This window comes from Neltuma alba, unplaced genomic scaffold, assembly GCF_004799145.2.
Source record: "Neltuma alba isolate B1F8T4 unplaced genomic scaffold, ASM479914v2 tig00006103_pilon, whole genome shotgun sequence".
Taxonomy (NCBI): domain Eukaryota; kingdom Viridiplantae; phylum Streptophyta; class Magnoliopsida; order Fabales; family Fabaceae; genus Neltuma; species Neltuma alba.
The window spans coordinates 390,957-399,424 of record NW_021634350.1 but is presented as its reverse complement, the minus strand read 5'-3'; the positions used below and the strand labels follow the sequence as shown (position 1 = coordinate 399,424).

General features: G+C 40.5%; 1 pseudogene; it reads right to left on the bottom strand.

Annotated features, from left to right (window-relative positions):
• Positions 1-66: 66 nt before the first annotated feature.
• On the bottom strand, positions 67-8,155 carry LOC114749599 (FIP1[V]-like protein; annotated as a pseudogene).
• Between the last annotated feature and the right edge of the window lie 313 nt (positions 8,156-8,468).

The window sequence follows — 8,468 nt, the reverse complement described above, 5'->3', positions numbered from 1 at the left end:
AATTTTTAACTTTCAATAATGTAGACCATCAGGATCTTCAGCATGGAGCATTAAGACACAGCAAATCCAAGAAAAAGAGAACTTTACGTTCCAGAGAGATTCACATTTTTACAGATAAGCAATATACCTTCTTGTTGGTCTGACCACTTTGATCTTCCTGATTCCTCTTGGACAGACTATTATGATCACCGACATCAGATTCTTTGCTTCTCCTTGTGCCCTCTTTATGCCTTTTCTCATGAACTCTTTGGTTATCTGAAACATTAGCAGCACGATCACCACGACTACTTGACCTTTCCTGCCTAGATCGCCTTTCCTCACTACCATAGTGATTTCCCGCGGCATAAGAATCCTCACGCCCCTTATGATGAGGACTTTCATCCCGAATTCGATCCCTTCTTTTCACTTGTTCACCAGGTCGTGTTGCATCTCTAGATTGGTACTCTTTCGCAGAAGCTCTGTGCTCATCATGAGCCCTAACATGGCCAACCCATGATTTTTCTTCAGCACCCGTCCACTTCTTACAGAACTCCTTCCCTCTTCTCTTTCATGCTTCGATGGATGTTCTTCATGGGACTGTTTTGCCCTATGCCACTCCTCCTTATCTCTCAGCCTATCAGACCTCTCCTTCAGTAGTAATCCATCATCCTTCTGCCTGGAGGCATAATGATCTTCTAAGTTGTCTCTACTTCTTTGTGGATCATTTCTCTTCCGTGGATCCAACACTACATCTCTCTCTTCTCCTACGCCTGCTGGCACTCTCCCTGTAGCCATGCAAAAATCTTCTTTATCAATATGCTCCCTCCTAAGATACTCCTCATCCTTCCTCCTCTTGCTATGGTAATCTTCCATAGTGTCATACCTACTCTTCAAGCCATCATCTTTTTCCCAGTATCCTGAGTCTCTTAGCCCTATATCCTTATCATAGGGAACCCTATAACTACCATTATCCAACTGTTTTCTTGAATAGAGGCTATCATCTCTGTCACTTCTCTCATTCTCCCGAACTTTAACCCTATCCCTCTTCCTTGGTTCATCATTTCTGCCTCTTCTGCCATAGGGATCATCATCTCTACGGGCCCAAGAAATGTCAGAGCTGTCCCTATCTTTTTGCCTACCAAATCCATCAGTCTTCATGTGCAATTGATGAGCTGAGTTAGGATGCCACTCCTTATAAGGGTATGATTCCTCTCGGCCTTTAGGCAATAGGCGATCTCTTTCAGGTTCTTGCCTTCCTTCATTCTCTCTTCTATGGAGATCGTGTTCATTTTCATCAAAATGCCTTCTATTTGCACCCAGACGTGATGACTGTGCGTCCTGAACCACTTCCTCCTCATAACCATCCAGCCGCTTCTGATAGCCCCTGCTCCTTACTGAACTTGCTTTGCTGTTATCACTACTTCTTGCTGCTTTCGAGTTCTCCCAATCATCAACTTCATCAAGTAGAGGTTCCTCATCTTGAGGTGTTAACTTCTGTCTCTTCCCATCACTGCTCTTAAAGGTAGCTCTCGTGTCTACTGCATTGGGATCCATTTCCTCCTTTTCCATTATGGAACTTTCACCAGCTGTCCCAGGCTCATCAACATCAGCATCCTCATCCCCAACACTAGACTCTCTTGCATTGTTAGTGATCGGAGATGACAAGTGTGAATTGTCTCTCCTTTCCATGCTTCCATCTGAATCTTCTTTTTTATTGTCATTAATTTCTTGACTAGGAGATATACGAGAATTTGCCCTTCCTTGCATATGCCTCTGCCTGTAAATAGAAAAACTCAGATGGTAAATATGTGTGGATGAAGAATGCTAGTTTTGAACATCAACCTTAACAAGAGATACCAGAACATGCAAGGAAAATAACAAAGATGTCTCAGCAAAAGAAAGGTTTAGGGAACCTATCTTATGATCTTACAATTGAAAAGGCATTGCTTTCACAAAGAAAAAAATCTCCTACATCTACATGTGGGTCTATCCCCTTCCTTCTTAAACTCTATGATCCTAGATATATTTTTCATCATGCTCTAGGTCATGTTCACACTCTTCCACGCACAAACTGAACATAATTTTGATGAAAAAAATTTCATACTAAGAAATGTCCATGTAACTATTTTTGTCAATGAGCATGTTGCCTCAACAATCAAGAAAATCTCTTAATCACTGCAGACTTTCAGCACAAACTAACAAGTTAATTGCTTTCTTTTTTTTGGTTTGGGTAGCAAACCATCTAGTATCCAATACTATTAACTAATCTATATTCAAGCCAGGTCAGATCACAATTGGGTGGAGGATCTCCCAACATGGTTTTTTTTTCTCACCCAATTGCAGTGTTGTGCCTTAGGATTAACTTTTGCAATATGGTTCAAAATGCAATCATACGCATTGACAGTGCAAGATTCAGTAGGCAAACATTCAGTACTTCTTCATACCTTTCCTCATCAGAGGAGACAAAATTGCTGCCACTGGGTCTAGAGGTTTGGCCTCTAGTACCAGTGTAGTTGACTGGTTCTTCCTGAGAGGAAGGCAAAGTTTCACCTCCATCAGGCACATCAGCAGGTGGGGACTTCGTGCCTGTCATTCTTTTTCCAACCAGATCTCTGTTTCTACTATTATAATCTTGTGGAAATCCATCAACATGCTCACGCTCCGTATTTGGAGCCTCATCAACATCATCCTCTTCAAAATCAGTTCTCTGGGGCTCTCCTCCCTCAAACTGATCTTGCAGGGCATTCCCTGCAGAGGAATCATCATCGGCAGAATCCTGCAAAACAATCTGTGCACACAAATACTTTTAGTGATGAGCACATGGAAGATATGCAACATAAAGATAATTATCCACTTGCATCATACGGAGAACCATCAATTACCTCAATGATTGCATCTGAATCACGGATTCGTGGGGGTCGAGTGTCAATAGAAGGAAGCCGTTCACCATAGCCACCTTCCACCTGTATAGCTCTCCCAGTTGGCTGCGGGAAAATAAATTAACATAAAAGATCCAGAGACTAAATCGGAAATGAAAGGGAAATAAATCTTCATTTTGGCATTAGAGGGAGATAGATTGAAACAAAAATATTTAATTCTATATTGATCAGCTACATGCAGGCTAGGGGGAAATTATTAGGCCCCAAAAAGTTGCAAATATCTGGCCGTCACGTGAGAGAATTTCAACAAAGGTATATTTCTTTCTCAGATAAAACCCATGCAAAAGCAAAATAAATGTCAGAAGAAAACATACAAGTGGTGGCCTCACACGCCCAGAACCTTTTCCAACATCACTATGCCCAAAATCTGATTTTACAGAATTTGTACTTTCCACCCCCACATCATGTATACCAGCAGCTGCTGCTAATTCAGGAGGTAAATCTGGGTCATACTCCTGCAATGGCATTGAATCACTGAATTAGGTGTTTCTGAAAAAATAAATTTAAAGAAAAAAAGGGCAGCACACAGTGTGGCCACTTACCTGCTCCATTCGGCCACTTTCATATACACGGATTTTGCTTTGCATTGTAGACTCCAGGCGTAGTTGTTCCTAGAAAGTCAAATGTTAAAGGAGGCAAAAGGTTTCAGCCTGCTCTTCTCACTAAACTTTTGGAGAATGGGAACATAAAATATTTTACCAGCTGCTTGCAGTAATCTTTCCAGGTCTCCTCATTCAAACCAAAGTTGAAAAAGTCTGATGTGTCAACACCAGGATATTTCCAAGGTTTTTCCTCAAAACTATCGATATCAACATCAAATATGGTCCTGAAAGTTACAGGCAGGGCTAGATAAGCACTCATCAAGAATAACTGAAATTTAGTTTTACTCAAACAGAAAGAATATGGTAGAAATATTAAATGCAGAGATCAAAATATTAAAGCATCATGCATATTAAAAGAGATTTAGCCTTGGTTTAAAATCCCAACAAAAGAACTTAAAGATGCAAGGAATACTGACTTCACACAATAGATATTTCTCAGAAAATGAGTCCATCAAAGTGCAAGCGCACAGGCAATAATGAGGAAGAAGAAGAAGGAGAAGAGCAGTGATTAAAATCAAAGAAAGATGTGAAGATCCACCAGACAAATCCAATGTAAACTAATGCAGAACAGCACATGGAAAGGGGAGATAGAGGAAAAAGAGGAAGGAAGGAAAGAGACAATTAAAATGACAATGTAATTGAAATCATCTTAACCCACAATGCCACAAGGCCATCAATAGCAAAGCCCATCGAAAGAAATTAAACAAATAAAAAGAAAAAATAATAAACAAATAAGCATGAGAAAATAAATAAATCTAAAACATCTCTAAAGTCTAAATATTCCAAGTAATCTAGAATTTCGTACTCCTAAAGTAAGTCTTCTACAATTTCATCTCCCTAAATACTGTCTTCCTATTCTCCATCACAAACATAAAGCTCACCAACTCACCATATCAGCCTTCTATGCCAATGGTTAGAATGATTTAATAGTCAAACATACACGTTCATAAAAACTAAAAGTCAAGGCAAAAAGACAATGATGCGATTCCAATGACCACTTAAGTGATTCCAATATAAATTTGATTGATTGCAGTGCCACACCACCTGAAAAATGCCTTTAAGGTAGGAAAATCATTGGGCAAAATTGCATAAAAGATGGTCCATTCATGCATGTATAGACAAAACAATACTAAGAAAAGTAAAATTTACTTGTGGGAGGGAAGAGTAAATTCCAGTCCACCACCAAAGCCCCGCCCTCCTGCACTGTTGCCCCAAACAGGTAATCCAGGACCCGCATGAAAACCTTTTTGTAAAGCAGCAGTGCCTTTTATTCCAGGAGGTCTCCAGTCCCCTCTCCCACGACCAGCCATAGGAACCACGTTAGCAGGTGGACGGATCTGACCAGCAGATACTCCTGGAGTAGTAGATGCTCCAGGTATTGGCGCTGCACCAGGCCTGACATACTGCATTACAATAGAAAACACATTAATAGATGATTTTGATATTGTTCTGCATTCAAGTATCAGGAATTATATACAAAGCTCGGAGGAAATAACTTTCAAAAGGTACTTGGTGACAGAATGATTAAAATGCCTGAGGAAAGAAGCATGACTAAATTTTTCCCCTCTGAAAGAATATGATTGAAATTAAATAATTACAAAGTCCCACTACTTTAGGTGGATGGCCAACACTTCCAGAGAGCCCAGTTAGAGAGGGAATAGATCTTTTTCAGGAAATTAACCTTTTCATTTCACTCAGGTATACTAAGAGGTCATCAAGAAGGTACAAACTCCATAAAAGGAAGAAAAGGAACTAAAGTAATTTGATGATTAAGAATAGTATTATCTTCAAGAGATCAAACCCGTCATGGAAGAAAAACACCATAGAACAAATGAAAACATCCAATCAATGATCCTCTGATAAAATCACTAATATGAAGACAAAGTTGTAACCAATAACCCAATAAGATATATGCCTATAAAAAGTAGCAATGCTTCCTTAAACATCACGGACATGAGCTCTAGGGAATATTTGGTTAAGCACAAGATACGAGAAACATTTGCACATCAGATCATCCATTCAAAGGCCCGTATTTTCCCAAGCATTATAACTCATTATAGTAACATCAATGATAAAAAAGAGTATTCTAATTCTTCTTTTTCTCATCCTTCTTTCACCGTGTGGGACATGAAGTAGGTGTGAAATTTACAAGTGGCTCCAAACAGAACTTCCCTTAGCAACCCTAGAGCCTGTCACAATTTATTAATTCAACACAATCCTGCATTTTAAGCAATCCCATGCTTAATTTATATAGCTTTCCAGTTTTGACAAGTAAGGATAGATAGAAAACATCAGATAGGTATCGTTCCTTATTCCCGTAAAGTAAAAATTACGACACCCTCATGAAAGAAAATTAAGCCAGTAAAATTGCGTCACACCCCCATGGAAAAGAGCGAAAATACCATAAGTTGACTATAATCCCTAAAAACAAAGAATGTTATTTGGTTTAGTATTTAGTAGGGTAACCTGCAAACAACAAACCTTGGGAATAGTTGCAGCTTTATGCATCCATCCAAGAACAGTTAATTCCAGGTCTCAAGAGATGTCGGATGCAAGTGAATAATGAAGAGGGGGTCAAATTCAACTAATTATAGCATTTAAGCATTCAAAATGCAATTGAAGAATCACCCAAGAAATAACCATGTTATCATGGCTAAGTAGTAAATTCCCTCCCTTTGGAAGCAACTTTGATGTGTGTGTGCACACGCGCAAGAAGTCACACTATTCATACGTCATAAACAGGCTCACTTTAGACTCCATCCAAAACATAAGCCCACAATCTAACTGATAAATATGCTACATGCCTTCATGGTCTTTCACAACCAAAAGGATATTTGAGAAACTAGGAGTATCCCCGTGAAATATGACTCCCCTGCACTTGACTATAGTACAACACAATATCAATACTTTGCACTGTTTGTCTGATCCTTAAACCCAAGTCTCAGCTAGGCAACTGATGTAGACATTTAACCAGAGTGGGTAAACCAAGAGGAGTCACACTGTTCATTAGTTGTGAATGATGTGGCTCCCTAAATTTATGTTTTACATTGATATATTGATTCTTCTCCACGTGACTCCCTACATTTTTTATGTTTTACATTGATATATGGATTCTTTTCCACGTCCGTAAAGAGAATGATAGTCAACTTTCCACGTGTGTAAGCCTCAATAGTTAATTTGGCATCACAAGGAACATCAGAGAATCTTTGCATCATGTAAAAGATGGCCATTTAAGCTTGCATCAGGCATTCTCATCTTATTGAGAAGCCCTGAAAAAGTTGAACCCATTGCCTTCGACAATTTTATTACATCCAGATCGATTTTGTATCAGCTGCTTTTTGCCAGACATTCAGCTTTTCAAGTTTTTTTCTCAACAAACGCGTATCAAAGAAACATAATGTTGGCCACGTTTAAATCATAAAATTTTATTTCAATAACAAAAGAAGCAACATATCACATTGGACAATAGAAGTCTAGATAGTTGCAATCCAATTCTTTCTATAGTACAAGAGGGGGAAACGAGAAGCCCCAAATACAAGTAGTTGCCTTTCAAGCAACACGAGGCACTGACCTTGAACTGCGAATGAAATGGATGATATCCATGACTGCTATAACCAACTTTTGGCGCCACTGTCACGCCCCCACTTGCTTTGGCAGAGTCGCCCATATCCTTCCTCTCACCATCAGCGGGTTGAGCTGAGTTCTCGCCCCACTCTTGCACCTCCGCTGCCTGACTTGGGTCGCCATCTGTCACGATAACCAGCTCGCTATCTTCATCGTCGTCATCGCCGTCGCCCACCATTCCACCTCTGTCCATGTCCATATGATTGTTGTCATTTAACACTATCTGCAAATCATCCTCACTGTCACTATCCCAATCATCGCCCTCGCCTCTGTCGCCGTTCTCATCAAACCTTCCCACAGCTTCGCCGCCTGCTGCAGCAACTACACCATCGACATAGCCGCCAGCACCACTTGATAACCCAGGAATAATTGGCTCGGAACCCACCTCTTCAATTCCATCACCATCGTCCTCGATATCAAATTTTACATCCTTCTCCGTCAAATCGTCACCTTTCGCAGGAATTTCGTCGCGCACATCACCAATGCCAGATTCCTTATCACGGTTTGCATCCTGTAGAGCCCTATCACCCAATTCTGCACCTCCACGTTCAATAACCCCAGCCCCCTCAGCTGATTCCCCTTCCTTCCCAGGTCTACGGCCATCAATCTCATCGCGCCCGATCAAACCGGTCGTAGAATTGGAAGCACCAGCAACAGCAGATTCTTCGACAAGCTTCTCCTGTTTTGGAGCTACGATTTGATCGGACGGCTGGTAGGGAACAGCTGAATTAGAGTAAGAAGTTGCGGGGAGGATCTCTTCCTGATGGGTCTGGAGATTGAGATCGATCGAGCGGCTGGAAGTTGGGGGCGCAGAGAAAGACTGAGGGACGGTGGAAGATGGTGAACCAAAAGGTCGGAGGACGTCAGTATATAAATCTCCGAACTCGTCGTCATCTTCCATGGAAGAAGGGTTCTTGGGGAGAAGAGAGAGATGTGTTGGAACAAGAAAGTGTGAGATGAAACACAGCAATGAAGGGAGAAGCGCCTTGAGGAGGCAGGAGGGTTTTGAGGTTTGGCAAGTGCGCAACAGCTTTGTTGTTATTCTTCAGATTTACCATTCCAAAGCAAAGTACAAACGGAAATCAACCGCGGCCCAAACGCTGGATTGAAAATTCTTCCATTAATACCTTTGTTTTTAACTTACTTTTTTTTTTTTTTTATAAAAAAACCAAAATAATCATCAGCGAGGAAAATGAAAAATAAACGAGAATTCATGGCCAAAAAGGGGGGCATAATTTTTTGGGAAAATGACAACAAAATACCACCTGAATTCCAAAAAGACAAATAAGGGACCTGAATAAGCAAAATGACAAATAGGGCACTG